The sequence below is a fragment of the Astyanax mexicanus genome, chromosome 1, assembly GCF_023375975.1.
Source record: "Astyanax mexicanus isolate ESR-SI-001 chromosome 1, AstMex3_surface, whole genome shotgun sequence".
In the NCBI taxonomy this organism is placed as follows: Eukaryota; Metazoa; Chordata; class Actinopteri; order Characiformes; family Acestrorhamphidae; genus Astyanax; species Astyanax mexicanus.
The window spans coordinates 129,271,808-129,297,561 of NC_064408.1; the positions used below are offsets into that span (position 1 = coordinate 129,271,808).

Genomic DNA, 25,754 nt, shown 5'->3' on the forward strand with positions numbered 1-25,754 from the left:
AACAAAACAGTACAGAGAATTAATGTGAACTATGGCTAATATAACAGGTACTAATTTATGAATATAAAATGTGATGGGCACAAACTATAGAGCTTTGGCTAATACAGAAACAGATACTGAGTGTGCTAATTTTAATCAGTGCAGGGTTGCAGAGCCGGAGAACAACACAGCGGGCAGTGGAGAGCCAGGCTGGGAACATCAGGAACAGCATCTCCATACATGTAAAAGAGATAGATAGAGAAAACAGAAAGGAAAGGAAGAGAAACAAAAGGCAGAAGTTAGAAAGGCTGTGTAATAACTCTGATGAGTAGAAGGACAGGGCTGATTCCTGAAAGCTGGAACCACAAACGGACACATCCAGGCCGACCGGCCGGCCAGGCGTCTCAGCACATGTGAGAAAGATAGAGAGAGAGAACAGAGAGGGGAGGGAAGAAAAAGGGGTTAGAATGGTTTTATAAAACTCTGCTGGAGTGGGATGGGCACTGGTAGCAGCAGCTCAGGACATGGGGAGAGAAAGAGAAAGCAGATGATTAGGACAGGGTTTATATGTGCTGGATAAGCTGTAAGAGGAAGAAAATTGTAGTGAGACATTATTCAAAAGCTTGAGCAAATAGAAATGTTTTGAGTCTAGATTTAAAGATTGAGAGTGTGTCTGAGTCCCGTATATTAATAGGGAGGTTATTCCAAAGTTGGGGAGCTTTATAAAAGAAAGCTCTTCCTCCTGCATAGTTTTTTCTAATACGCGGGACTAATAACAGGCCAGCGTCTTGGGAGCGGAGTGAACGTAGCGGATTGTAAGGAGTAAGGAGTTCCTGTAGATAATGCGGGGCCAGACCATTGAGGGATTTATACGTCAGGAGGAGTATTTTATAATCTATATGAAATTTAACAGGTAGCCAATGTAGGGATGAAAGAATAGGTGTAATGTGATCAAACTTTCTAGCTCTGGTAAGCACTCTTGCTGCTGCATTCTGAACTAGCTGGAGTTTATGGAGTAATTTATGTGGAATTCCAGCCAACAATGCATTACAGTAGTCCAGCCTGGAGGTTATGAATGCATGTACCAGCTTCTCAGCATCTTCCAGAGAGAGTATACTGCGGATTTTAGCTATATTTCTTAAGTGGAAGAATGCAGTTTTGACTATGCTACATATGTGATCATCAAACAAAAGAATTGGGTCAAAGATGACCCCAAGGTTTCTCACAGTTTTACCAGGTATAATTAAGTGACCGTCTATGTCTACAGTATTAACATTTATGTTTTTATCAATATTAGGACCTAATAGAAGGACCTCAGTTTTATTAGAATTAAGTAAAAGAAAGTTGTGTCAACCAATTTTTAATGTCTTTAATACAGTCTGTTATTTGATTTATACAGAGCTCCTCATTGGGTTTAGCAGATATGTAAAGTTGCGTGTCATCAGCATAGCAGTGAAAGTTAATACCATGCCTACGGATAATTTTACCCAGTGGTAGCATATAAAGAGTAAAGAGTAATGGACCCAGTATTGATCCTTGAGGGACACCATATTTTACTCTAGACTGATAAGAGAATTCGTTATTTAAGTAAACACACTGGAATCGATCTCTCAGATAAGATCTGAACCAGGTGAGGGCTGATCCTTTAATTCCTATAAGATTTTCTAACCTATCAAGTAGAATAGCGTGATCTACGGTGTCAAAGGCAGCACTTAGATCTAGCAGTACAAGGATGGCATTACTGCCCCTATCAAGAGCTGAAAGTAAATCATTAGTTACTCTAAGTAGAGCTGTTTCAGTACTATGGTTTTGTCTAAATCCAGATTGAAAAACCTCATGCATGCTATTACTTTGTAGATACAAGCGCAGCTGGTTAAACACAATTTTGGCTATAAAGGAAAGATTAGAAATTGGTCTATAATTATCAAGCTCGCGGGGGTCCAGATTTGGCTTTTTGATAATGGGCTTAACGACCGCCAATTTAGAGATAGATAGAGAGATAGATAGATAGAGAGATAGAGAGATAGATACATACATACTTTATTGATCCCCGGGGGGAAATTCTTGGCATCCAGCAGCAGGTTACACAATACACAAAGTTAAAAAATATAAAATATAAAGATACATATAAATACAATCAAATAAGAAATAGAATATACAGTGTAAATGTACAGTCTTCGTGTGTGTGTGTGTAATGGAGATGGAGAATGGAGGTAGTGCAGTTGAACACAATAGACAGTGAACACCAGTTGATGTGCATAAAGTGAGGATAACTGATGTCAGCCAAACAGAAAGTGCAAATACACAGTTATATAATAACTTGAATTAAGCAGTGCAAAAGATACGTAAACAGTGCAAAAGATACGTAAACAGTAGATGAATTAACTAGTGAATGAACTACTAGTGCAAAATATGTTAGAACTATAAAAAGTGTTCTAGGCATCAGCCAGTCTGAGAGTGTGTCCATAGCTGGGGGTGTGTCCATGGTGTGGCCAGAGTGGCCGGAATGAAAAAGTTTCACAGAGTCTTTAGTTTGCTGTGCTGAGAGGAGTTGAACAGTCTTATGGCCTGAGGAACAAAATACTTTCGGAGTCTGTCTGTGGAGCAGGACTGGGACAGCAGTCTGCCGCTGAATGAGCTCCTCTGCCTGGTGATGGTGCTGTGCAGAGGGTGGTGAACATTGTCCATGATGTTCAGCAGCTTACTGAGGGCTCTCCTCTCTGCCAGTGGTGTTAAGGACTCCAGCTCTAATCCCAGCACAGAACCAGCTTTCCTCACCAGCCTGTCCAGTCGTCCAGCATCCCTCTTGCTGATGCTGCCTCCCCAACACACAACAGTGTAAAAGAGGACGCTGGCTACCACAGACTGGTAGAACATCAGGAGGAGTTTCTGGCAGATGTTGAAAGCCCTGAGCCTTCTGAGGAAGTACAGTCTGCTCTGAGCCTTCCTGTAGAGGGAGTCAGTGTTCACTGACCAGTCCAGCCTGTTGTCCAGGTGCACACCAAGGTATTTGTAGGATTTGACCACCTCCACGTCGACCCCCTCGATGGAGATTGGCTGCTGAGCAGAGGGCCTGGACCTCCTGAAGTCTATGCACATCTCCTTGGTTTTGGAGATGTTCAGCTGCAGATGGTTCATCAAATTAAGAGAATTTGGAACGTAGCCCATGCTAAGGGATGAATTTACTATTTCTAGTAATGATTTTCCCACCTTTGGCAGTGCCTGTTTAAATAATTGTGTGGGTACTGGATCTAATATACATGATGTTGATTTTGATGAGTTAATTACACTAAGTAAATCTTTTTCTGTAACCGGGCTGAAACACTCTAGGTGTGTCTCAGAGCTGGAGCAGCATTTATCGATATCTATAAGTAAATTTTGGGGGTGATACTGAATTTTTTGTCTAATGCTATTAATTTTATTATCAAAGAACTTCATGAAATCATTACTATTAATGTCGACAGGGATAACGGAGCTAGTTTGTTTTTGACTGCCGGTGAGTTTAGCCACAGTAGTGAAAAGGAATCTAGGGTTGTCTCTATTTTTCTCAATAAGCGATGAAATATATAGGGCTGGACCCGAATATTCGGGTATTCGGATATTCGTTCGTTGAGTAGGTATTCGGTTTTTAATTTTGGTATTCGGATATTCGTTTTTTTTCTCCTTTCCAGAGTTCCACCTCACTCTAACCACTTCTGTTTTCGCGGGTCCCGTCAGAATATCTTGCGCGCGGGACAGAACTGAACTGTTATTGGCTGGAGCGGGAGTTTAATCCAGACGATGCAGGAGCAAAGCTCCAAGCCTATTTTGACCAATTTCCGCCTGAAATTACATACTCACATTTGAAGGCTTATCACTCTAATATTAAATAATTCACAGTCAATTCTATGAATTAATATCACTTAGAAGCCTTTACACAATTCATTTAAGACACTTTAACTATTTAATTGAACATGTAATGGCCAGAATATGGGTAAAACCAGGAAATTTTTTAGGCGCTTTTCAGATTTTCTATTTTATTTTTTTATTTTCAGACATATAAAATGAACTATTTATATGGATGAAGGGTTTTGGCAGCTCTACATTTTGCTATAGAGTGTTTACAATCATCATATAAAATTATAAACTGCTGCCATTAACCAATTAGATAATATTGTGATTTGAAGCAGTAATGGTATTTTCTTTCTCCAAAGTACTGGAAACTTTATAATAATAAAAACTACCACTTTAATAACTCATTTTGCAGTAATAAGGCTGTTTTTGTGTGGTCTACTCCTATACAAACAGAAAACCGCAGTGTCTCTTTAACAGAGCGCTTCCTGCTGAGTGAGCAGTCTCTGAGATACAGTATCTCTGCCCAAGCAGCCCCCGCCCCTCCTTCTAGCTGGCCGCACTCGACCCCTGATTGGCTGACAGACCTCATTTGCACACAGTCACGTGCAGTAGAGTCTGTTGTGTAAGTAGAGACCGAACACGTGCCTGTGCGTCGAATGAAACGGTTTTAATAAGCAGTTAAAGTTTCTATAATTTTTTTTCTGCCTGAAATTATTTCAAGCTCTGAGTGGATATAAATGGGGATTATAGGAGACTGGATTGGCGGATTCTCTTGCGTGTGGACTCGTTTTGAAGGTAAGAGCGTGGGGGATGCGCTGGTGGGGGCTGGGGGGGTGTGCGGTGTGTCCTGAGGTAACCCCAGGACGAACCCCGAGCAGATTTTAACTGTAAACACGCGCTCCGACGCGCTCTTTCAGCTCTAATTCAAAAACCGTACATCCTACAGTAAAACGGAGCACAGTTCCGGAATCCGGAGAGACCAAATATGGACGTACGAAAAACGGAAATATGAAAGATATGAATCATAACTTTATGAAACTAGGCATATTTCGCCATAAATATTTATTTTCTGAAAGGAGATACTGCTAAATAGGCTAGATAGCTGACAAGCAGAGATTCTAAGCTTTAAAATGGTATATTGGGTGTCTATATTGAGCCTATAATTGTTCATAACTATTCATAAACACAGCCAGATATGATTTTTCATAAATTTCTGGCCCGCCGGCGGGCCAGGGCATGTTAAGAGGTTAATAAATAGTTAAGAAAACTGTAATAATTGTAAAAAAAAAAAAAACCTAAAGAAAACTCTCAACGCGCAGGATGGACCGACACACACACGCACACACCGATGGTGTTTGGACTGGGGTAAGGAACGGGACCGCACTATGTGGCGGGCGGGCGCGGGATTAAAAGAAGCAATTTTTTTGCGGAGCTGTAACGAGACAGAAACGCGGGAGCGTGGAAGAGTGGGTTTAAAAATCAGTCTCGCGCAGACCTCTATTATACATGATAAAAAAAAATGCAGGCTCTTCGAAACTGATTTATATAATAAAACGTAAGGGGTAATGTGGCAACAGTAGGGGCTAAATCGGTTACAAAAGCCTGGCCTACAAAAATGATGTCTGAACGAATTTCCTCTTATCTAATATAATTTAAAATGGTTTAAAAATATAAAATAATTTCTAAGCAAACGAAATATTTAATATTGAGCTTATAGCCCAAGTGCAAAAATACAAAATCAGTAATACGGCTATGCCCTGCACAATGCTTAAACCGAAATAGACCAAGTACAATAACGTCATTAACAATGACTTTCCTCTACTCTAATATAATTTAACATGGTTTAAAAATATAAAATAATTTCTAAACAAACGAAATATTTAATATTGAGCTTATAGCCCAAGTGCAAAAATACAAAATCAGTAATATGCCCTGCACAATCCTTTAACCGAAATAGACCGAAAGTACAGTTTACAATGACTGTCCTCTAATATAATTAACAATGTTTAAGAATATAAAATACTTCCTGAACAAACGTTTTTTTTTTTTGTTTGCTTTTTTAAGCAAATAGCCTAAGTGTGAAAACACAAACAGCAATTTACTGGGCTGGCTTGCGCAGCGGAGAAACCGTGCAGCAGCCTCCTAGCCTGCTTACGCAGCGGATAAGCCGCGTGTGGGGCAGCAGAAATTCCGGGATGAAAACACAAAGAAATCTGAGCTAAAAACACAGAAAAAATATGGGGGATAAAAACACCAAAAATCCGGGGTGAATATGTCTCATCGGTCAGAGCAAATTGAACATTTTTCAGTGGATTAAAGGGGCCGTGATTTGCTTTTTTTTATTTATTTTTTTTACCTCTTTTTTTAAAAACGAATATTCGAATATTCGCTTCGAATCAGTGCCGAATATCCGGAGCTCAAAAAACGCTATTCGGGCCAGCCCTAGAAATATACTGAGATTTTGTTTTAATTAGGGCTTTTTTGTAGTCTGTGAGACTATGCTGCCATGCGAGCCGAAAAAATTCCAGTTTTGTGTGTCGCCATTTACGTTCAAAGTTACGAGCGGTTTGTTTTAATGTGCGTGTGTGGTCATTATACCACGGTGCTAGCTTTTTATCCCTGATTTGTTTTATTTTTGTCGGCGTTACGCGGTCAAGGTTAGAGCGGAGCACAGTTTGTAGATTTTCTGTTTTGTGCTCGAGATCATGTTCATAGGACGAAAAGGAGATAGTTAAGTCGGGGAGTTTATTTACAAATTCATTAGCAATTGCGGTTGTTATTTTACGCTTGCTGATATAGCGGGGCGGGAGGAGGATATTTTGATTAAAAACTATTTCAAACATAATTAGATAATGATCGGATATTGAGTCATGTTGAGAAAGAGTAACTATATTCTCAGCCTCAATACCCAGTGTCAAAACTAAGTCTAATGTATGACTACATCGGTGAGTGGGGCCAATTACATTTTGTTTAAAGCCTAGAGCATCTAAAACTGATTTAAATGCAATTTTTAGTGGATCCTGGTCCTTTTCAAAGTGGATATTAAAGTCTCCAACAATTATGATCTTATCAGAAAGAAGAATTACTGCTGCTAGAAAGTCAGCAAATTCACTAATAAAATTTGAGTATGGTCCAGGAGGACGATACAGTGTTATAAGCAGAAACGAATGCTGCGTTTTGTAAGCAGGAGACGGGCCTGCTACTTTAAGACTAAGAACTTCAAACGACTTAGCATCCAATTGTGAGTTTTGAGATATACCTAACATTGAGTCATAGATTGTGGCAACACCACCGCCACGTGGGTAACTGAAATAGCTAAAACCTGGGGGGGTAGACTCATTTAAAGCGATATATTCATCAGGTTTAACCCAGGTTTCACACAGACATAGTGCATTAAGGTGATTATCAGTAATAATATCATTAACAATAACTGATTTTGGTGCTAGCGATCTTATATTTAATAGCCCTAGTTTCATACGGACGCTGCTGGTACTCTGAGAGACGGATGCTGTTGTTTTAATTTTAATAAGATTATTAAAACAGATTTTCTGAGTTTTTCGGTTTCGAGCGACACGGGGGACAGACACAGTCTCAATCCTACAATGTCTCACGGCCTTATGCACAGGAAAGTGGCAAGATAACTCATTAGAACAATGTATATTACTAAACTGCCCAGTACTTAGACCACTAACCTGGCCGGTATGACTGGTTAGAGCCAGTCAGTCCCGGCGTAGCACCGCCTCAATGTTACCAGAGAGGACGGTGGATCCCAGGCGGCTGGGGTGAAGCCCGTCTCGGTGGAAGAGGGCTGGACGTTCCCGAAAACTCTCCCAGTTGTCCACGTAGCCAACTCCACTAGCAGAGCACCAGTCCCGCAGCCAGCAGTGGAGAGCGTAGAGGCGGCTGAACGGCTGGCTCCCGCGGCGGTAGGTGGGCATCGGACCAGAGATGAGGAGGCGGGCACGGGTCAGTCTGCGAGCGGTGTCCAGAAGAGTGCGAAAGTGCTCCTTCAGGACCTCGCTGCGCCGGGCGGAAGTGTCGTTGGTACCCACATGCAGGATGACGGTGCCGGGGTCCCCGCGATGCCGAAGCACCGTAGGAAGCCGCCGGGCGACGTCCAGGACCCGAGCTCCTGGAAAACACGACACTGCAGCATTAGCCTTAGCGTTAGACACCTTTAAATGCCTAACAATGGAATCTCCGACAATGAGGGTACTGCCCTTATCTGTTTTCCTCTGGGCTGGGGGAGGTGAAGTAGGCGACGGCGACGAGCTGAGGACCTCAAACCGGTTTGCGGAGGCAAAATCCGGCTGAGAAGGTAGGGGGGAAACCCGCTTTCCTCGGCCGCGCTGCCGCTCCCAGGCCCCTCCCGGAGCGGGGGTGAAGCAAACGACCGCCGGGGTCCGCCGCGCCGGCAGCACCGGAGTGGAGGCGGCCGCGAAGGCGGCGTCACGGGATTCCTCCAGCCTCGTCCTCTGCCTGTAGAGCTCCGATTGCCTCTCGAGCAGGCGCTGGATCTGCTGATCCAGACGGACGAGCTCCTCGCTGAGTGTCAGGAGAGCACGATCCTCCGCACACGCCATTACCTCGAAGTAAGCACAAAACACACAAAAACACAACGGCAAAAATCGATAAATAACACAAAAATAATGGCTACCTGAGGGATTTTATAAGTTTAGGAAGGTAATAAGACGGTTAAAAGTTAATAAGTAGTAGAAAACGTAAACAAATAGCTAAAACAGAGACGAGCTAAACAAACAGCAAGCAGGTACGCAAGCCGGAAGTTGCGTCACTCACCGCGTCGCTGACACTTGTGTCCTGCCATGTCAGCTGGGGCAGTGGTCGGCAGCGTTGATAGCTCGGCAAACTGCAAACGCGCAGTCTGTACTCGCCTTCTGTTGCGCAAGGGAGTTGTTGATGGCAAGGTTCAGGTTGTGGCCAAAGCAACTTAGCCATGGCCATTTGAGCTGCCGGATGGCAGCGACGATGTTCGCCTCATTGTCAGCGGTTATGCAGGCGATCTTTTTTTCCTGTATGTCCCACTCTGTGATTGTGCTGCGCAGAGCATCCTCCCAATTTTCTGCCGAGTGCGTCTCTGGCATGAAGCTGGTTTGTAGGCATTTGGACTGCATTCTCCACTCTTGGTTGACATAATGTGCAGTCACGGACATGTATGGCATCATGTTGCAGCTGGACCACATGTCAGTTGTCAAGGCCAAATATTCCTCCTGACACAGCTCGGTTGCGATGGCACTTCTCATCTCACTGAACAGATTGGGCACAGCTGTATTAAAATTAAAATATGTGCGGCCTGGCAACTCGTACTGCCTGTCAAACGTGTGTAACTGGGCTTCTCCACCGTGTTGAACGATACCATTTCTTTGGCCAGGTAGCCAGTTACAACACCTGTCAGCTCCTTCTACCGGTCACTGTCAGTTTATATGATATATGTGATAACATCACGACCTTCTCACACTAAACTTGTATCACTCCGCCGACGCGTTGCCGAGTAACGGCGTATACACACAGGACAGCTTTGATTCATCAACGGCACCCACAGCAGCATTAGCTTAGCACAGGCTAGCGCTCAGCCGCGGCATTGGCTCGTCTTTTGTGAAAAAAAGGGAAAGAAAATCGCTCGGCTAATGCAGTCTGACAGCCAGAACGCTAATCTGCCAGGCTAGGCTAAACTAAGTTAATGCTGAGCTAAAGCAAGCTACGCTAACCTAACCACAGTCCAGCCAGCTAGCTAAAACCAACACCACCCAGCAAAAACAGGCAGAAATGCTCAAAAATGCGCAGCTTTCACCTGAAGACGACTCCACAGAGCAGGAGAGGAGAGTATTAGCCTTATTTCACGGTCCTAATGTTACCATCTTTGCTTATTCACAATTTCGATATAGAGTTCCTGGTGTTAGTCTGTATGAACCATACACCGTTTTGTAGTTAAGTTTCAGTTCTGATACAGTTGTGGTGGAACTACTTTTTGGCGGAAGGCTCAGTCCATATTAAAGCATATTCATTCTTAATTTCTTAAATTTCTTTGATTTATTTTCTTTATTCATTTTGTAAAAAAAAATGTTGTATAAAAGCAATAGAACACTCGAGGTCGTGTGTTATCACGAATAAAAGGCTGTGATCATCTACGGCAGGGGGGGGGGGCACCTAGGGGTCCGCAGGCTCATCCTCAGAGGGAGACAGTACTCTGTAGTGAGCACTTTAAACCAGGGGTCTCAAACTCGCGGCCCGCATTTTCTGTGAGTTGAACCGGAGACTTTTCTAATCCTCTTAGCGGCATTTTCTTTGTTAAAAATGACTAGCGACAAATCCAGCTTCTATTACTGGTGTTTTTTTTTATAGCTGCTTGTGTTCTATCACTCTTTCTGACTCAATCACTCTTTCTGACTCTATCACTCTTTCTGACCATACCTGTCAAGTTTTGGACTTAAAAATAAGGGATTTTCCGCCGCCCCAACAGCCCAAACGAGGGCTAAAAATTATATTTTATATATATATATATTTTTATTTTTTTTATTTAATAGATTTAAAATTGAAATTGAAGGATGCACAAATGTACAAAAAGGACATGGATCAGATATATTCCATAAGTAAATATAAATAATAGTTCTAAGGGGCCTACACAATTAATAATCTTTCATTTATACTTCTTTCTTTCTATCGTTCAGTCCACTCCTGATCAGTTCAGTTAATTTCAGCCCTCTCCACATTTTCTCTCTCTCCAGCTCAACCATCTCTTCTACCCCTTCTAAATAATACATTACACCACAATAATTGAGATTTAAACAAATTCTAACAAACCCTAAAACTAGCCCTGAACTAATAGAGTTTGGAAATGATAGTTATTGGCTGATCAGGCACATCAGGGCAGGGAATTATATGTATGTAGATTTTTCTCAAACCCTGAATATCTATCTAGCTAATTCTAAAGTTAAGCTAACTGAGTCACAAGCTGTATTTTATTAAACACACAGTGGGTTTAATTTATGTTTTGATTCAGAGAAGAGTCTTTTTAACCAGCTATCAGAAACAATCTCATCACAGTTTACATGGTTAATTACCTTTCTTTTAGAAAAATCTCTGTATATCCAGATTAGTTTTAACGACAGCTGCTCCGACTAGCTGCCTGAACTCACAGCGAGGGGAGGGGCGGGGCTTCCCGCACACTAAACTTAGCTCCGCAAAACCAGCTGGCTGATTGGCTGTTTCTCCTGAAAGGCGGGACTTTCTCCTTGAACCGGTACCACGATTGGTTAAGAGACACACAGCGGTCAGTGCATTGTCGCCTGTGGCTTATTATTTTTTTATTTAGTATAATACGGGAAATTTAGAGAGGTGGTTGGAAATTTGCCTGACGGGTGACGGGCGGCAGTGGTGTCTTCGTGACGTCACCCGCTAGCCACTTTTTCATCGACCCGGCAGTACTAAAAACTGTCAGGAAGCTACCTGACAGTTTTTAATACTGCCGGCGTACTGTCAGCTAGCCCCCTGACAGTTTATAAAACTGCCGGCGTACTGTCAGCAAGCTACCTAACAGTTTTTAAAACTGCCGGCGTACTATCAGCTAACCCCCTGACAGTTTTTAAAACTGCCGGCGTACTGTCAGCAAGCCCCCTGTCAGTTTTTAGTACTGCCGGGTACGTGCCTGGCACTGCCGGGTTGATGAAAAAGTGGCTGGCGGGTGACGTCACGCAGACCCACCACTGCCGCCCGTCTCCCGGCAGGCAAAGATCCAACCCCAACTGGAAATTTACGGGAAAATACTAATACGGGAGGACGGCGGGAAAGAGGAGTAAAATACGGTAATTTCCCGGCCAAAACGGGAGACTTGACAGGTATGTTTCTAACTCTAACACTCTTTCTGACTTCTATCGCAGTTTCTGTCCAGCGGGTGCTGCTGAGCCCCTTCACCGTCACAAAACACTCACAGGCGGACACACTCCACACTAACCTCGCGCCAGTTGCGCCAGTCCCTAGCTAGGTAGCAAGCTGCACATAATGTTAGACAGTTTTAATGTTGTGGACCGAATTTTGGCGAAGCCATTTGATAGACTTGCTTACGAAGAAAAACTTAGGAGTTAAACAGCAGGGCAGATCAACTCCTCAGATTAATTTAGAGCAAAAGGTGGGGTCTGTCCTGGTATGACAAAGTGAGCTGTCTGACTGGAAGTGCTGTAACAATTAAAATGTACTGTTGGCCTCTTGATGAAACTATCTCAGGGAGGGTAGAATTTACATGTAAATAAACCGACACATTTTAAGATGTAGGCCGAGATTGAGCTTCCCGTCCTCTTTTTTTAACTCTTTATTTATGCACAATTTTGAAATGCTAGCTTCCCCTCTTTGAAAGATCAGCATTCGCCACTGCTCAAATGTGCTGTTACCATAAATGCAGCTGTTTTTGACTTGGGCAAATTGTATAGACTGAATGTTTTATTCTTTTTAAAGTGAAAGCTGATGCAAAAATACAAATTGAAAAAATGTATTAAACATACATACAACATACATTTACATTTGCTATTCTAGTTTTACTATAGAGGTGCTTCTCTTATTATAAATGTACTTTAGCATGGGTAATTTTATTTACAAATATACATCAGAAATATTTTTCTAATAATATATTAGAATAAATATAAACATTTCCCCACAATAGCTTTTATAATTATGCGTTTATATGTAGTCATATATGTCATCTAGGAATTATATTCTAAATATATTGCAATCAAAGTTAACCTAGGCTAACTCAGAAATGCTTTTCTTAGCATACATTTATCTCAGCTGGACAATGGTAATGTTAAATTTACCATGGCAGTGCTTTTCTAACCACAATTTACCGGAAACCTTGTCCAAAATGTGTTGCTTAAAATCGTATTTGATTTACTTTATACAAGGACAGTGTAAAAATGTAGCCTCACATTTGCCAGCTGCCTGCCATTGCTGTAAAAAAAAAATGCATGTAGATTTCCATTCCTGATTGCAGGCTCCCAATTTCCTGTTTGCCAGGGAAGAGATTTGCATTTTGCACCACAAACTGGAAATGAGTTTGGGTTTTGTTTTTTCTTTGCTTTTTCCAGAACTGAATATCATCCTGTTCCAGGTCTCCTGTTCCTAGTGTCGACTTCCCAAACTGTTTCAAATTTAGCTATGGAAAAACACTCAACCAGAACATTTCACACAGAGGTTAAACTAGAAGAAGGAACAAACACGGCATCCACAAAAATCTCCAATGCTCTGCAAACATCCTCGCCTACCCCTCCCAAACAAATGCAGAAAAGTACGGGCAAGAAACTCTGCTCAGACTGTGGGAAGAGTTTTAGTTATCAGAATCATCTCCAACGACACCAGCGCATTCACACTGGAGAGAAACCGTATCACTGTTCAGACTGTGGAAAGAGTTTTAATCAACAGATTGCTCTCCAACTACACCAGCGCATTCACACTGGAGAGAAACCGTATCACTGCTCAGACTGTGGGAAGAGTTTTAACTCTCAGAGTAATTTCCGACAACACCAGCGCATTCACACTGGAGAGAAACCGTATCACTGCTCAGACTGTGGAAAGAGTTTCAACTCTCAGAGTAATTTCCGACAACACCAGCGCATTCACACTGGAGAGAAACCTTATTATTGCTCTGAATGTGAGAAGTGGTTCCGGTTTTCAAGTAGTTTGAAGGAACACAAATGCTTGAAGATTAGTTATAGAACTGGCCTTTAAAACATCAATTCAATTTTCAGGAGTAACAGAAAACTCCAAAAATGAGGTAACAAACTGGATGTAGAGTAGAAAATCCAGTAAAGGTTTGTGTTTCTATCTAGCAGTTTCTTACTACTATACTATACTACTGTAATGAACACCTTGTCCACATGTAGTTTCGCCAAGTTTGAAAGTTGTACACTCTGCACCAGTCTGTCATTACAGTTCCATTTGTAAAAGGATTATATGGATTAGGAAATTTCACATTCTAGAATAAGCGAAAGAACCATTGTTGCATGTAGTATGTTCATAATGATAATATTTATTCATTGCTTGAACCTGAACATTTTAGAAGGGTTTCAATGTGAAGATATTAAAAATGGAACTGAATGATCAGGGACAGGCAGTAATGATAAAATATAATGCTACATAACTAAATGCTGTTACTCCTACTGTGGGGAAACTCGGACTAGCATCACTTTATGACTTTTGTTTACTTAGGTTACATAACTAGTAAAGCAGCCTTGTGTGCGGTGACGAGAGGTGATGGCTGCTAACTTATGAAATTTGAATTTGAAAGTATAACTCGAAATCACTGATGTGTACTGGTATAATTCTTTCTATACGTGCAGAGCGTGTAAATTTACTGGGATTTTCCATATCTGTAGTGAAGGCTTAAATGTTTTATGGTATTTAAATTTTAGATTTGTCCCTGACAATAAATCCACACTAAGCCATTATTGTCCTTCAATGGTGGAGGTTAGATATTTAATGTTCATACGGATAAACTAAAGAGGTTTTTGCAGATATTCACTCATTCGTAATTTGATTCCAAAGAAGTTAGGACAGGGGCAACAGAAGACTGGGAAAGTTGAGGAATACTAAAAACACCTGTTTCATTTCACAGGTGAGCAGGTTAACTGGAAACAGGTGTGGGTCATGATTGGGTATAAAGGGAGCATCCCTAAACAGCTCAGTTTTTCACAAGCAAGGATAGTGCGAGGTTCACCACTTTGTAAACTTCTACGTGAGCAACTAGTCCAAAAGTTTAAAAATAATGTATCTCAACATGCGACTGCAAGGAATTTAGGGATTTCATCATCTACAGTCTACAATATCATCAAAAGATTCAGTGAATCTGGAGAAATCTTTGCGCCAAAGAAATAACACTGAATGTCTGTGACCTTCGACCTCTCAGGCGGCACTGTATTAAAAACCTACATAATTCTGTAACAGATATTAACACATGGGCTCAGGAACACTTTAGAAATCCATCGTCAGTGAACACAGTTCGTCGCTCCATCTGCAAGTTCAAGTTAAACTCTGCCATGCAAAGCCAGATATCAACACCACCCAGAAACTCTACCGTCTTCTCCAGACTGAGATCATCAGAGATGGACTGATGCAAAGTGGAAAAGTGTCCTGTGGTCTGACGAGTCCAAGATTCACATTGTTTTTGGAGATTATGGATGTTGTGTTCTCTGGGCCAGAGAGGAAAAGAACTGTCCGAGTGTTCTTAGAGCAAAGGTCTAAAGCAGCATCTCTGATGGTATGGGAAACCTGCACAACTGTGAAGCACCATTAAAGCATTAATGCTATATAAAACATTTAAATGTGATCCCAATTCATTAGTAAATTACGGTTACTTTTGGAAGATGGTTTACTTTATGGTGATATCTCTGGAAAATAGTTACGTTTTTTACTTAGTGAAAATCCCCTTAAGGCTTTTTTATATGTATTTTACCAAAAATCCATATAGGTATAAGTAGTCTTACAGAACAATTTTTTAGTTTTGTTTATCACCATAAAAATAAATTTGTATGTAGATCAAAATCTTACATAAAAGACATTACCCAATTTTTATTGTGCTTAAAAGATGTACATCAGCACGGTTAGAACACCTCTCAACCAATCAGATTGTGAGGTCAGAACTAACTGTTGTATAAATGTCTATAAACCCAAATACAAATAATAAGCATAACCTAATAAGCTAGCTAACGCGAAGTGACGTGATGGATTTACCCAAACATTACAGTATTTTATTATAAGCAAAATAGCTTTTCTCAGTCGATAAACAGAAACACTAAGATTTGTACAGCACATTTCCACGACTTTTCCAAAATATTCTCGGTATTTTTATTTTTCTAAAACTTATCCAGGCCTGGAAATTGATATTTTCAAATTCTATGACTTTTCCAGGTTTTCGAACCCTGTGTTTATGATGAATAAACATGTTGATGGACCTGTGAGTGTATTAACAGCCAGGAGGCCATAGAGCATGTTTTTATTCAGTGTTCTAAATACAACCTAGAACAACAAAGACTAGTTGCTCCACTAGAGGAAAAACAGACCCAGTTCTGTCTAAAGCGCATTATTCAGTTAAATACAGGTGATATCTGCTTCAAATACTTTAGTAGGTTCCTGAAAAATACAGGACTAATTAACAGGATTTAGGTTTGACCCTAAGGAGAAATTTATAGTAAATTCAATAATAATTTTAGGAAAATGTTATATACACAAATCTAAATTTGCTAAACAGATACCCTTATTCAAAACTTTTTATTCAGACTTAAATAATTATATACACATACTGACGAATTTTCGATTAATTAAAAATAATCAGTGTCATAAATCTATCAATGTTTGGAAGCTTTTCAAATTTATTTGAATCACACTTTTTTTTCTGTTTGTTTAGGTTTGTTTTTTGTTTGTGTTTTGATGTGATTGTGATGATAGTTGTACATGCTGTGTATTTGACTTATTGCGTTTATTGCATGCTGTTGAACTGTTTTGTATACAAAATTAATAAAAATAAATAATCAAAAAAGCAGATGGACGTGGTGTCTTCTTTATCCTAAAAAAGGATTTATGTTTTTTTCTTCTTGTATTTAGTTTTATTTAATACCACTCCAGTCCAGATGATGGCGGTAATGTAACTGTAAAAATAACAGGAAGAAGAAGAGGAAGAGTAATACAGTCTAGGAGAGCAGGCTTTGTGTTTGGTTTTCAGGAATAATCAGCTTTTCTCTTAACTGGATCCAGTGTTTTATTTCTTGGTAAATAGTGAGGTAATTATAAGTTAGAGTTATAGTGTAAAGTGGATCTTAAATAGTTTAGTCCCAACACTTCCCTGGTTGAGTAGAGTTACAACGTTTACAGACGAGAAACAGATTTAATCCAGTTTTCACATTAAATCTTCTTTTCTCCTGCTTTGCTCCAGTCTTCTCCGGATTACTGCAGGAGGAGACAGTTTTTAGAAGGTAAGTGAAGAGTTAAATTATTGTTGTAAATAAGGTCGAGCTGACGTGCTGAGAGCGTTCACGGAACTTAAGAAAAACATTATGGGGCTGTTAAATAACTGGAAAGATGAACGTTCATAAACAGTAAAACCTTTCTTACAACAAAAATACAACGTTAATCTGACATTTCTAATAATAATTTTATCGGCTGGGCAGAATGAATTATGGGCACACCATTATTCCCCCGCGTTTTCCGTTCCACCTTAAATGCAGCAGCTGTTACACTGAGAGCAGAACTGCAGCTGGTTCTGCAGATGGATCATCTCCTCTAAACTGAAGAAAAGTGATGATTGAATGTTTGATTATGAGGCTGAAATGAGGGGATGTCAGTAAAATGCGGGATCAGCGTTAGGTACCAACACAAGATAGCTGACTAGCTGGTATAAAACAGTGATTTAATGATTAAAGGCTAATGATAAAACACAGAGATAATGTGAAGCTTAAATATTCATTAATTAGCTAGTTAGCTAACTGACCCATTGTTTACTAGCAATAGATTCCACTTTTTACAGACGGTCCCTTATTAAACCTGCTACTGTAGTGTATAAAATAATAAAACAGCAGTAGACTGTTTTGATAGGCTAAATGGACCATAAAAGGAACTGTGCCCCGGCTAAAGTCTAGTAAATTCACCAAATTAAATTATGCTGAAAAACACAAAACCGTTAATAAGAAGCGCTTATTAAGTAGCAATTAGCACTGAGTAGCACAAGTACTTATTCATTTACCTCAAATGCAGAGGTGATTGCTCTAAGACTGCAAGGGAAAATGTAAAAAAAAAAAGTGATTAAATATATACTGTTGTGTGTTCAGCTTCTTATCACTGGTAACGACTTGGCTTTCCTCTTCACGGTGCTTGAAACAGTTCAATAGCGGAGCAAAGAGTGCAGCGAAACGGATAGTCACTGGATAAATGCTGTATGGAGTATTTAATTTTCATTATACAACAGTTAGTTCCGACTAGGGTTGTGCCGTCATTTATTACCCACCATCGCGATGGATGGTAACCATCGCGATGCCACGCCCACTTTTTTGTTTTTTCCAGAAACATGCGCTGACTTTCTTTAGGTCTCCTTCACCTAAAACTTTAGCAGGGATTGTACGGAAAATGATCAAATCAGGTCTATAACTTATATGAATGAGTCAGGGATGAAAATTAAAATACCCTACTGCTACAAATATGCCTAATTGGCATATTATATCATTTATTATTATTATGATTCTATTATTATTAGGATATTATTATTTATATCTAGGTTATAGCTTGTCTTCGTTTTTTTCTACATGTCTGTATTAATTTTTAACATTTCATGTTATTCACGCAAATAGAATAAGCCTGCTTGTTGTGCGTTGGGAAACTTGCTCATTGTCAACCAGTGTTGGGCACGTTACTTTGAAAAAGTAATTAGTTATAGTTAACGGAGTTACTCCACTATAAAAATAACTAGTTAACAGTAAAATTGAACCCAAAATGTTGACAAAAATATAATCTAACGAAATTCAAAACACAGAAACGAAAAACGTTAAAATGGTATTAATATAACAGTTTAACAGCTGGATCAAACAGCTTCACCGCAGAAACCGGAGTCAGCTAGAACGGAATTTGGCCTGTCCATGTCTGAAAAGAAAACAACAATTCTCTCATTAACCTCTACAAATTCTACAAATATCTATTAATTAAAAAAAACATTGTAGTGGAAAGGCTACAAAAAAATTTGACACGAAGGTGTTTGTAAACACGTTTATTAAAAGTTGAACAACAAAACTTTCAGCTCCTTCTACCGGTCACTGTCAGTTTATATGATATATGTGATAACATCACGACCTTCTCACACTAAACTTGTATCACTCCGCCGACGCGTTGCCGAGTAACGGCGTATACACACAGGACAGCTTTGATTCATCAACGGCACCCACAGCAGCATTAGCTTAGCACAGGCTAGCGCTCAGCCGCGGCACTGGCTCGTCTTTTGTGAAAAAAAGGGAAAGAAAATCGCTCGGCTAATGCAGTCTGACAGCCAGAACGCTAATCTGCCAGGCTAGGCTAAACTAAGTTAATGCTGAGCTAAAGCAAGCTACGCTAACCTAACCACAGTCCAGCCGGCTAGCTAAAACCAACACCACCCAGCAAAAACAGGCAGAAATGCTCAAAAATGCGCAGCTTTCACCTGAAGACGACTCCACAGAGCAGGAGAGGAGAGTATTAGCCTTATTTCACGGTCCTAATGTTACCATCTTCACTTATTCCCAATTTCGATATCAAGCTAATGTTCGTGGTGTTAGTCTGTATGAACCATACACCGTTTTGTAGTTAAGTTTCAGTTCTGTTACAGTTGTTGTGGAACTGCTTTTTGGCAGAAGGCACAGTCCATATTAAAGCATATTCATTCTTAATTTCTTAAATTTCTTTGATTTATTTTCTTTATTCATTTTGTAAAAAAAAAAGTTGTATAAAAGCAATAGAACACTCGAGGTCGTGTGTTATCACGAATAAAAGGCTGTGATCATCTACGGCAGGGGGGGCACCTAGGGGTCCGCAGGCTCATCCTCAGAGGGAGACAGTACTCTGTAGTGAGCACTTTAAACCAGGGGTCTCAAACTCGCGGCCCGCATTTTCTGTGAGTGACTTTTCTAATCCTCTTAGCGGCATTTTCTTTGTTAAAAATGACTAGCGACAAATCCAGCTTCTATTACTGCTGTTTTTTTTGTAGCTGCTTGTGTTCTATCACTCTTTCTGACTCTAACACTCTTTCTGACTTCTATCGCAGTTTCTGTCCAGCGGGTGCTGCTGAGCCCCTTCACAGTCACAAAACACTCACAGGCGGACACACTCCACACTAACCTCGTGCCAGTTGCGCCAGTCCCTAGCTAGGTAGCAAGCTGCACATAATGTCAGACAGTTTTAATGTTGTGGACCGAATTTTGGCGTAGCCATTTGATAGACTTGCTTACGAAGAAAAACTTAAGAGTTAAACAGCAGGGCAGATCAACTCCTCAGATTAATTTAGAGCAAAAGGTGGGGTCTGTCCTGGTATGACAAAGTGAGCTGTCTGACTGGAAGTGCTGTAACAATTAAAATGTACTGTTGTCCTCTTGATGAAACCATCTCAGGGAGGTGTAAATAAACCGACACATTTTAAGATGTAGGCCGAAATTGAGCTTCCCGTCCTTTTTTTTTTACTCTTTATTTATGCAACATTTTGAAATGCTAGCTTCCCCTCTTTGAAAGATCAGCATTCGCCACTGCTCAAATGTGCTGTTACCAAAAATGCAGCTGTTTTTGACTGTTGGGCAAATTGTATAGACTGAATGTTTTATGCTTTTTAAAGTGAAAGCTGATGCAAAAATGCAAATTGAAAAAATGTATTAAACATACATACAACATACATTTACATTTGCTATTCTAGTTTTACTATAGAGGTGCTTCTCTTATTATAAATGTACTTTAGCATGGGTAATTTTATTTACAAATATACATCAGAAATATTTTTCTAATAATATATTAGAATAAATATAAACGTTTCCCCACAATAGCTTTTATAATTATGCGTTTATATGCAGTCATATATATCATCTAGGAATTATATTCTAAATATATTGCAATCAAAGTTAACCTAGGCTAACTCAGAAATGCTTTTCTTAGCATACATTTATCTCAGCTGGACAATGGTAATGTTAAATTTACCATGGCAGTGCTTTTCTAACCACAATTTACCGGAAACCTTGTCCAAAATGTGTTGCTTAAAATCGTATTTGATTTACTTTATACAAGGACAGTGTAAAACTGTAGCCTCACATTTGCCAGCTGCCTGCCATTGCTGTAAAAAAAATTGCATGTAGATTTCCATTCCTGATTGCAGGCTCCCAATTTCCTGTTTGCCAGGGAAGAGATTTGCATTTTGCACCACAAACTGGAAATGAGTTTGGGTTTTGTTTTTTCTTTGCTTTTTCCAGAACTGAATATCATCCTGTTCCAGGTCTCCTGCTCCTAGTGTCGACTTCCCAAACTGTTTCAAATTTAGCTATGGAAAAACACTCAACCAGAACATTTCACACAGAGGTTAAACTAGAAGAAGGAACAAACACGGCATCCACAAAAATCTCCAATGCTCTGCAAACATCCTCGCCTACCCCTCCCAAACAAATGCAGAAAAGTACGGGCAAGAAACTCTGCTCAGACTGTGGGAAGAGTTTTAGTCAACAGAGTCATCTCCAACGACACCAGCGCATTCACACTGGAGAGAAACCGTATCACTGCTCAGACTGTGGGAAGGGTTTTAGTCAACAGAGTAATTTCCAAAATCACCAGCGCATTCACACTGGAGAGAAACCGTATCACTGCTCAGACTGTGGGAAGAGTTTTAGTCAACAGATTGCTCTTCAAATACACCAGCGCATTCACACTGGAGAGAAACCGTATCACTGCTCAGACTGTGGAAAGAGTTTTAACTGTCAGAGTACTCTTCAACGACACCAGCGCATTCACACTGGAGAGAAACCGTATCACTGCTCAGACTGTGGAAAAAGTTTCAACTGTCAGAGTAATTTCCGACAACACCAGCGCATTCACACTGGAGAGAAACCTTATTATTGCTCTGAATGTGAGAAGTGCTTCCGGTATTCAAGTAGTTTGAAGGAACACAAATGCTTGAAGATTAGTTATAGAACTGGTCTTTAAAACATCAATTCAATTTTCAGGAGTAACAGAAAACTCCAAAAATGAGATAACAAACTGGATGTAGAGTAGAAAATCCAGTAAAGGTTTGTGTTTCTATAATGTGCTTGGGTAGCCAAATGTACTGTATTACTACTATACTATACTACTGTAATGAACACCTTTTCCACATGTAGTTTCTCCAAGTTTAAAAGTTGTACACTCTGCACCAGTCTGTCATTACAGTTCCATTTGTAAAAGGATTATATGGATTAGGAAATTTCACATTCTAGAATTGAGCGAAAGAACCATTGTTGCATGTAGTATATTCATAATGATGAATATTTATTCATTGCTTGAACCTGAACATTTTAGAAGCTTTCAAGTTATTAAATATGGAACTGAATGAACAGGGAAAGGCAGTAATGATAAAATATAATGCTACATAACTAAATGCTGTTAGTCCTACCGTGGGGAAACTTTGACTAGCATCACTTTATAGTTTTTGTTTACTTTGATTTTAGTGTAACATTAGTTAACATAACTAGCTAAGGAGCCTCGTGTGCGGTGACGAGAGGTGATGCCTGCTAACTTATAAAATTTAAACAAGTGTAACTCGAAATCACTGATGTGTACTGGTATAATTCTTGCTATGTGTGCAGAGCGTGTAAATTTACTGGGAATTTTCCATATCTGTCGTGAAGGCTTAAATGTTTTATGGTATTTTAATGATAGATTTGTCCCTGACAATAAATCCACACTAAGCCATTATTGTCCTTCAATGGTGGAGGTTAGATAATTAATGTTCATACGGACAAAGTAAAGGGTTTTTTGCAGATTGTTTGTAATTCGATTCACTTTGTAAACTTCTGCGTGAGCAACTAGTCCAAAAGTTAAAGAATCCTGTATCTCAACATAAACAAAAAGCCAGATATCAACACCACCCAGAAACTCTGGCGTCTTCTCCAGACTGAGATAATCAGAGATGGACTGATGCAAAGTGGAAAAGTGTCCTGTGGTCTGACGAGTCCACGTTTTACATTGTTTTTGGAGATTATGGATGTTGTGTTCTCTGGGCCAGATAGGAAAAGGACTCTCCCATTGTTCTCAGAGCAAATTTCTAAAGCAGCATCTCTGATGGTATGGGGGTGTGGTAGTGCCCATGGCCAAGGGCGTAGGAGCGGGCTTGATATTGGGGGGGACACATTTGCCAATATGAACCCAAGCCCACCCAATAGTTTCCTAGAACAACATTTGTGGAAATTACTTTTAATTAAAAGTAAATTATTATTATAAGGTGATTTTACAACCTAAACATGTTACTCCACATTACAGCTACTGTTGTTAGAAAAAATATGCAAGCAATGTCTGAGTTATCACCTAATATTTAAAATAATATAACAGATTATTATTATTATTATGTATTGGCATGTCAATTCTGTTGTATATTTACATTTTCTCCTGCACTTTTATTTTTTTCTACTGAGAGCTCTTCTTAAGATGGTGTCCTTTTATGTAAAAGAATGTAACTTTACGTTTCATAGAGATTTTTATAAACGTCAGGATATGTGGTCTTACTGTGAAATACTAATGAACAGAAGTCACGTTACAGCAGTGTTTCTCAACCCAGTTCTTATATATTCTACTGCATATTAAAACTGTTCTGCATATTCTAGAGCTTCCTCTGGTGGATATACATGATTAATTTAGGCTCCATAGGGGGCTAAAGGATTTTAACAGGTAAACTCAGTAAATGACTGTTTATTAGCTGATCAGGTGGAAAACACTAGTTTAGGGCAGTGATCGGGGTTAAGTAACTGCTTTAAACTACCAACTTAAAGTACTGTACTAAATTCTGGCGATCATCTACATCCAGCTTCTAGATAACTAGTTAGTTAAATCAATTTTCGTTCATTATAGCTCACAGTAAGTCCTGTAATCCTAAATGAATAAACAGTTTGAAAATTAAAGTGATTAGCTGATCAGGTACAGGGAAACATTACATATATATTTTATTTTTTTCCTTTAACCCTGACTCCCAATCTAGCTAATTCCAAAGATAAGCTTACACACTAACACAGCTGCAGTTTATTAATCACAGTGGGTTTAAACTGTGTGCTGATTCAGAGACGTGTCTTTTTAACCAGCTATCAGAAACATATCATCACCGTTTAAGTGGTTAGCCTATCGTTACCTTTCTTTTATAAAAATCTCCGTATATCCATATCTGTTTTAAAATCAGCTGAAGCTGCTGCGTCCCGATCCCGCTGCTAAATCTCACAGCGAGAGGGCGGGGCTTCCCCAACAGCAAACTGCCTCTGCTCCGCGCGCCGCAAAACCATCAAGCTGATTGGCTGTTTCTACTGAGAGGCGTGACTTAATACCTGAACCGGCTCCGTGATTGGTCCGGTCTGTCTCCTCATTAATAGTACAGCTGACCTGAGCGAACTGATATCATTTTTGGGGGGGACAAATCCACCTGTTTCTAATATTGGGTGGGACATGTCCCACCCATCCCCCCCCGGTTCCTACGCCTATGCCCATGGCAAGGGGAACCTGCACATCTGTAAAGCACCATTAAATCATTAATGCTATATAAAACATTTAAATGGGATCCCAATTCATTAGTAAATTACGGTTACTTTTGGAAGATGGTTTACTTTATGGTGATATCTCTGGCGTTTTTTACTAATTGAAAATTCCCCTTAAGGCTTTTTTATATATATATTTTACCAAAAATCCATATAGGTATATGTAGTCTTACAGAAGATTTTTTTAGTTTCGTTTATTACCGTAAAAAGAATTTTATATGTACATTAAAATTTTACATAAAAGACAGTACCTAATTTTTATTGTGCTTAAAAGATGTTTAACATTTTGAATGTTCACAAATTGGAGATGATATTATTTTATGTTTCTTTGGATAAAGAATATCTTTACACCAATATTGATCATGAACCAGGCCTTGGTGTGTTAAAATATAATCTTAACAGAACAGCAATATTAAAGCCTTCAACAACTTTTCTGATCAGTCTAGCCTCATTTGTTTTAAAAGGAATTACTTCATTTTTAATGATATTCCTTATCTTCAAGTTTCAGGAAAAGCAATAAGAACAAAAATGTACAAAACGTTTTGCCTTCCGTTTTGTGTTATTTATAAGAACAAATTATATGAAGTACAAAAAAGTCTAATCTCTCTATTATTCATGGAAATAATATACAGATTTTTTTTATTTGGAAAGGTACAGTTATTCTTTTGATGGATTTTTTACAGTTTCTAAATATACATTTTGCAGGAATAAAAATACTTTCTTGATATTTATGTAAATAAGAAGGGACCAGTACTTCATCCCTACACTAAAACCACAGATAGGACTACACTTTACATGCTAATAGTTTTTATTCAACTACCAAAACCTACCAATATATATATATATATATGAACATTCTCCAGTAAAATAATCTATATAATAAGCAACCAACGTTTATTTTTTGCTTTTAATATTGCCACAAAAATATGAAGCCTGTTTGTTTTGTTCATAGAGACTTTCTTATTACTAAACCATTTAACATTTAATACATTTAATATGTTAACATCACTTATCAACTAGTAGAATCAAGCGAAATAAAATAAATGTGTGTATAAAAGATAAATAACCTGCCTATAGAGCCACTGTAAAACAAAACTACACTGGTGTGTCGATTTCTCAGACTAATGTTACAGAAACTAAAACAGAGCTAGTAATTTTTAAATATTTATATATTTTATTATAATTTTAATATTTATTTTTATGTACATGACGGAGAATGTGGCGAGATTTAGCCCAGATATTTTTAATCTTAAAACTCGAGAGGGAGTGTGTTATCGCGAAAAATCACAGCTGTAATGTTGTTCGCGATAACACACGACCTCCGGTGTTTTATTGCTTTTATACATATTATTTCTCTTACAAAATGAATAAAGAAAATTAAAGATTTATAATGAATATGCACCTCCCGCCAAAAAGCAGTTCCACAACAAGTGTACTGTAACAGAACTGTAGCTACAAAACGGCGTATGTATTATACGTTAGCTTGAAATTAAAATTGGCTGTTTAGTAAACGTTAGGACCTTATAATAACGCTGAAACTCTCCTCTCCTGCTCCGCGGAATCGTCTTCATGTGAAAGCGGCGGGTTTGTGAGCGTTTCTGTCTGTTTGCTGGTGTTGGTTAGCTAGACAGCTGGACTGTTGTTAGGTTAGCGCAGCTTCCATTAGCTTAGCATTTGCTTGAGCTT

The 25,754-nt window shown here is 39.3% G+C and overlaps 2 protein-coding genes and 1 pseudogene across 12 annotated transcripts in view; all 3 read left to right on the plus strand.

Annotated features, from left to right (window-relative positions):
- Positions 1-25,754, plus strand: part of LOC125780519 (zinc finger protein OZF-like) — a 108,810-nt gene that overhangs the window by 60,145 nt on the left and 22,911 nt on the right. For 3 of the 11 annotated variants that reach the window (XR_007427519.1, XR_007427511.1, XR_007427515.1), the window contains 2 exons: positions 16,745-16,784; positions 20,778-24,500. The gene's annotated coding sequence lies outside the window, so the exon portion shown is untranslated. Of the gene's footprint in view, positions 1-12,905; positions 16,593-16,744; positions 16,785-20,777; positions 24,501-25,754 lie in introns of those variants that run through there. The other 8 variants (XR_007427508.1, XR_007427516.1, XR_007427509.1 and 5 more) reach the window with 6 other exon arrangements.
- Positions 1-25,754, plus strand: part of LOC125785681 (zinc finger protein 850-like) — a 92,606-nt pseudogene that overhangs the window by 39,144 nt on the left and 27,708 nt on the right.
- LOC125785608 (zinc finger protein 239-like) overlaps positions 1-25,754 on the plus strand; it is a 69,784-nt gene that overhangs the window by 16,322 nt on the left and 27,708 nt on the right. The window contains exon 3 of the mRNA XM_049469508.1: positions 16,745-16,784. The gene's annotated coding sequence lies outside the window, so the exon portion shown is untranslated. The remainder of the gene's footprint in view (positions 1-16,744; positions 16,785-25,754) is intronic.